The sequence below is a fragment of the Oryzias melastigma genome, linkage group LG4, assembly GCF_002922805.2.
Source record: "Oryzias melastigma strain HK-1 linkage group LG4, ASM292280v2, whole genome shotgun sequence".
Taxonomy (NCBI): domain Eukaryota; kingdom Metazoa; phylum Chordata; class Actinopteri; order Beloniformes; family Adrianichthyidae; genus Oryzias; species Oryzias melastigma.
This window is the reverse complement of record NC_050515.1, coordinates 3132365-3138310: the sequence shown is the minus strand read 5'-3', so window position 1 is coordinate 3138310 and position 5946 is coordinate 3132365. Positions and strand designations below refer to the sequence as shown.

General features: G+C 46.6%; 2 protein-coding genes across 3 annotated transcripts in view; both read left to right on the top strand.

Moving 5' to 3' along the window:
* tle5 (TLE family member 5, transcriptional modulator) overlaps positions 1 to 5946 on the top strand; it is a 439890-nt gene that overhangs the window by 4780 nt on the left and 429164 nt on the right. The window lies entirely within an intron of this gene.
* Positions 4981 to 5946, top strand: part of tcf3b (transcription factor 3b) — a gene marked incomplete in the record, with an annotated part of 23781 nt that continues 22815 nt past the window's right edge. Inside the window, 1 exon segment of the mRNA XM_024271952.2 lies at positions 4981 to 5528.

Sequence of the window (5946 nt, the reverse complement as noted above, 5' to 3'; positions counted from 1 at the left end):
GTCCCCCCAGAAGAGCTGGAGGAAGTGGCCGGGGAGAGGGAAGTCTGGGCATCTTTGCTTAGACTGCTGCCCCCGCGACCCGGTCCAGATGAAGAAGATGGATGGATGATGGATGGATGATGGATGGATTTTCATTTATAGGACAATTATATCTTTTAGACCATCTTAATCCTCTTTTTTCACTTCAGTTCAGCTAACTAATTCAGGCATTTCTTTCATAAAGATGTACTAAATGTGGATCTCTCCGTATCGATGAAGATTCTTACTCCTCCAGGAGACGGTCACATTTCTGAGAAAGAAGACCTTGGCTGTATTTAGACTGGAAATGTTCGTTGGTCCAGACTGAGTCCGCTCATTTGTTCCAGATGGAGTCCAGAACCTTGGGTTTGGTCTGAATTCAGACTGCCGTCTGCTGGAGATTTCTGTTTCGGACCAAACCTGTGAACAAAACCATGTGACAAAAGATCTCTTCAGTCATTGGCCAGCAGGGTGGGTCAAGGCAAGTTTATTTGTAGCACATTTCATGAACAGAGACAATTCAAAGTGCTTTACATAAAACATTAAAAGAAACAATCAAAAGAAATAGTAAAAATGTGATAATTTAATTAAAAGAAAGTAAAAAGATTTTAATTTAAAACCAGCATAGATAAACAGTCAGACGTAAACTTTTGAATACATATTAATCAAACTGAGAACAGGTGAGTCTTTAACCTGGATTTAAATACACTGAGTGTTTCAGCAGATCTAAGGTTTTCTGGAAGTCTGTTCCAGATCTGTGGAGCATAGAAGCTGAATGCAGCTTCTCCATGTTTAGTTCTGACTCTAGGAACTGATAAAAGACCGGATCCAGATGACCGGAGAGGTCTGGCTGGTACATACTGGGTCAGGAGGTCAGTCATGTATTTTGGTGCTAAACCATTCAAAGCTTTATAAACCAGTAACAGAACTTTAAAGTCTATCCTCTGACAGACAGGTAACCAGTGTAAAGACCTCAGAACTGGACTGATGTGGTCTACTTTCTTGGTCCTTGTGAGAACCCGAGCAGCAGAGTTCTGAATAAGCTGCAGTTTCCTGATGGATTTTTTTGGTAGTCCTGTAAAAACACTGTTACAGTAATCAAGTCGACTAAAGATGAAAGCATGCACTAGTTTCTCCAGGTCCTGCTTAGACATCAGATCTTTAATCCTTGAGATATTTTTGAGATGATAATAGGCTGATTTAGTGACTGCCTTAATGTGTTTATCAAAATTTAGGTCTGTGTCTATCACTACACCCAAGTTTCTGGCCTGGTTGGTAGTTTTTAGTTGAATAGATTGAAGCTCTGTAGTGACGTCTAACCTTTTTTCTTTAGCCCCAAAGACAATAACCTCAGTTTTGTTTTTGTTTAATTGAAGTAAGTTGTGACACATCCAGTCATTAATGTCCTCAATGCATTTACCAAGAGCCTGTACAGGGCCTCGGTCTCCTGGTGTCAGTCTAATATATATCTGTGTGTCATCTGCATAGCTATGGTAACTAATGTTGTTGTTCTTTATAACCTGGGCCAGTGGGAGCATGTAGATGTTAAATAGAAGTGGTCCCAGGATGGAGCCTTGGGGCACTCCACATGTAATTTCTATTGGCTCAGAAGTGAAGTTACCAATTGACACAAAATATTTCCTGTTTTCTAAGTACGTTTTGAACCAGTTTAGTACTGGCCCAGTGAGACCCACCCAGTTTTCCAGTCGTCTGAGTAGTATTGCGTGGTCGAAAAGAAAGAAAACGATGAAGATGGTAGGTGCTGCAGTGTGTCAGGATGTTAACTTCTTCAAACTTTGTATTTTCTGATGGATTTTGAGCGTCTGTATGAAGGTTCAACACTTTTACTGCAGTTTTGGTACGGCGTAGGAATCCTGCATGATGGTTACTGAAGACGCTACAGCTACAGCTACAGCTACACACGCTAACAAGTGTTTGTGACGTGTAGATTGTTGGTAGAATCAATGTGGATCTGGTTAAAAGTTGTTTTATTGAGCATGAATTCATCCAAAAAGATTTGAATGAGTTTCTGTGTCTCATGGTTGTGGTGTTATGACATTGTTTTGAAGAGAATTCTGTTGGAACTACAATAGAGCTTTTAGGACAGGGGGGTCAAACTCAGTCGAACTGGGTGGCAAAATACAAAACACACTTTAGGTTTGAGTCCAAACAGGACAAACATTTATTGAATACATAAAAAAAATTGTTAAAACCTAAAATTTTCAAAACGTAACTTTTTCAACATAAATATGAATACAAACGGACAAGAATATTATTCCAGAATAAATCAACTAACTGTATTTTCTAGAGTATAAGTCACAGTTTTTCTCATAGTCTCGCCAGGGGTGAGAATTATACTCAGGAGTGATGTATCTGTGTTTTTTTAGACATAAGCTCATATATCTGTTACTTTCCCAGTAAACACCAGTTGTCCTCTGGCAGTTGTTTCCTCTAACAACCACTAGAGGGCACTGCTTCTGAGTATAAGCATTGTCTATGGACAGAAGCAGAAGAAGTGTTGTCTCAAACAAGGACAATCTGATTGTTTTCCTCTCAAACTTTGATATTTTTCTAAAAAGGATCAGAAGATCTCCCAAAAGTACGACTTCTACTCCAGAGACACCTATGTATGGTTTTCTTCGTGATTAGACATATTTTGCTCTTGCGACTTTTAGTCCGGAAAATACGGTAAACATTAAATAACATTCAATATTTTGCACCCCATTAAATATATATTCTATCAAAATCAGGATGTTAATAATAATGATATAAAATGATCTGGAGGGCCGGATACGGCCCCCGGGCCTTGACTTTGACACGTTTTAGGATGACGTCACACCGGCAGCCCGCGCATGTGCTACATAACGACAGAAAAGTGAGTTATACGTGTTAAAATAAACGTAACACGTAAACAGTTGAACCCATTATTCCCTTCTGGGGCGGCCGTGGTGCAGCGGTAGGGCGGTCGACTCCTGATGGGAAAAGAGCGGGTTCAACTCCCGCCTTGCCCGCCCATGTGTCGAAGTGTCCTAGGGTAAGACACTGAACCCCGAATTGCCTCTGGTGGGAGGTTGGCGCCAGTGTTTGGCAACGGAGCCACCACCAGTGTGTGAATGGGTCTGTGACTGTGGAGCACTTTGGGCCCTCGAAGGAGGGTAGAAAGCGCTATTTGTCCACGGATCCCCGATCGCCTCATTTCTAACATGTTTACGTCACGTGACAGTCGGGTACGGTGGCCCTTTTGGTTCAGTTGCTCTCGGTTTGTTTCATATTCAGAACAGAAGTTCAGTCCGATTGGAAACGAGCCGAGACCACCAGGAAAGATGGGTCCGAGAGCGGTTCCTGATCCGGGACTAGGATTCATTTGGGTGTATTCAGACTGAAACTTTGTTCCGCATTATCAGGGGAACGAACTCTGGTTCACTTTAGTGGAGCGAATGTGTCCAGTCTGAACACAGCCTTTAAGTCCAGGTGAGAATTTACCTGCACGTGTCAAAGACGTGGAATGTATGTGAGCTATTGAGAGTGGCGTCTGTAGAGGTTTGAGCCCGCCCACGCAGACCGCCCGCCCTCATCCACGCTCTCCATGTCAGACCCAGAAAACGGCTTCACGGAAACGCAGACATCAGTCCGGTTCTAGAACAGAACCTGCTCTGGGTTCTGATCCTCCTGGACGGGTCTTCTGTCTCCAGAAGTAAAACTTCAATGAAACGGTTCAGGTCAAGATGCTGATGCGTAGTTATTTTCTTATCAGTGTCTCCTTCTGTTCATCCTCCTGGGGTTCCTCAGACGGTCCGTGAACCAAAGTTCGGTCATGATCCAGAACTTTGGTTTCCTCCAGAGGACGGTTGTGATTATTCACCGCTCTGTATGGTACCAGCTGCGTACATAGATGCTCTGACTCTCAGACATGATGGATTCCCTAAGATTCCGTGATGACTTGAGTTTGCGAGACTTCCCTCTGATGTAGGTCAAAGCTGAAGCCTCCCGCCGCCTGCAGGTCACATGACGGCTTCAGGCTCAGGAAAGGTTGCTGACTCCATTTGCATTTGGAATTTCTAAAATACGCCAAAAATATTTTTGATTAAGTCACGATAACTGCAGAAGACGGGTCACGTGACCTCCTCTTCCCTGCTAATGATCTTTGTGACGTGAGAAACGCGGCTGGGTTTTGCAGGAACTGACCCTCAGGACCTGGATTAGCCCCGCACGTTCCAGGCTAGTCCCCTCAGCAGAAACGTGAAGATGCCCCGGCTGCTGGAGCGTCTCTTCCGCGAGCTTCTGCCCCAGAGAAGGCAGTTACCAGGCCGGCTTGGTCTCATGTTTGCCGGGCTGCTGCCCGCGCGCCCCCTACAGGAGGACCGGCGGAAGTGCAACAACACTCTTTCTGCTCCAGTTTGAATTGAACGGACAGCAGACGGAGCTGCGGGGTGTTTTATTCTGCGTGATGAGGTTTATAATATTTTATTATTTAGACTTTTATTTTTTAAATCATTCTACGCTCAGAAATGTGCAGGAAAGACAAGTGTCACTTACCAGAACTGACGGAAAGAATAACTTAATGTGGCACAAATGAGGCGATAATGTTAATAACTAGCAGATCTTTAACATCTTTTTAAAAGCTAATGTCGCGCGGACGTGTGTCGGAGGTGCTAGCGGAGCAGCTCCGGCTAAAGCAGGAGATCCAGCCGAGCTGTTGTTGTTCGGAGCAGAACGGAGGAGCAGACACGACAACCTAAAAACTAAAGTGATGTCAGCGGGCATGATGGAGCCCCTTTAGCCAACCTCTCTGAGCACGCAGGGAAAGTGAGCGTCAGGAAAGAGGCGGGGCCTAACTCGATATTCCCCTTCCTATTGGCGCTGGCGGCTGTCAGTCAAGCCTGTGCGCCTTCTCATTGGCTGAGAGCGCTCGCATTTATCGTGCCATCTCGTCAAGCTGCTGCTGTATAATCGCAGGTAACTTTCTTGCTATAACCTTCCGCCGCGCCATCTAGTCCTCCGGGATCGCCCGCGTTTTGAGGATTGCCGAGCCGCTGGTGGATAATGACCGTCAGAATCGGTCGTTTCGTCGGCCACGGCTGCTGAGAGACTTCCCCTTGAAAAATTTAATGTCGAAAGAAGCCAACCATCTCTCAAAGGCGTTTGAAATCGGACACCGCTGGCGTTGAGGCCCTCACTTTGGTGCGGAGGGATACGTTGTTGCGTCTGACAATGTGGACGGAGGTGGTGAAGATGTCTACGAGAAGAATGAAATCATCTCAGTTGTAACAACAAAAACGGAAGACGTGATATTTGTCTGAGAAATAGACGTGTTTGCACACGGACTCGCGGCTCTCGGGCACGTGGACGCTCCGCGAGGCGCAGGCTCCCCGGGACAAAAGGAAGACGTCCGCGAGCTCCAATGCGTTTCATGCACTGAGGTCGACATTCTCTTGAAGTTTTATGTTTTTCTCCCTGCGGGGCTCTGCGTTTCTTTTTACGGTTGGATATCGGACCCTCGGAGCAGAGAGGTAAACCCGCACTCTCACAGCAGCGCCTCTTTCTGAACTCGACGGCTTCCATAGGAGCCGTTCCGACCGCTTCCATTGTGGAAAAGTTTTGGGGAATGTGCGGTTTTAGCGGGGATGTGAGTTGGTGTCTGGCTGGAGGTGGAGGGCCGAGTGCGTGATGGAGTCCGCGGGAGGAAACGCGCCTTTGTTCTGCTCCACGGGACCGTCGGCGCTGCCTCGCGGGCGGCCGCGGGCTCGGGGTTCGGCCGGGCCGGGGACGCGGGTTCCGGTCGGTTTTAGGGGGGGCTCGCGGGGGGAAACCGCCTTTTAACTTTGTTTAGCGCCACGCGGCGTTTACGCTCCGCTCAGGCGGGGAGCAAACTTTCCGCGTGAGGCGAGCGCGAGCTCGGCCGCCTCGGACCCGTTTTATGGCACATTT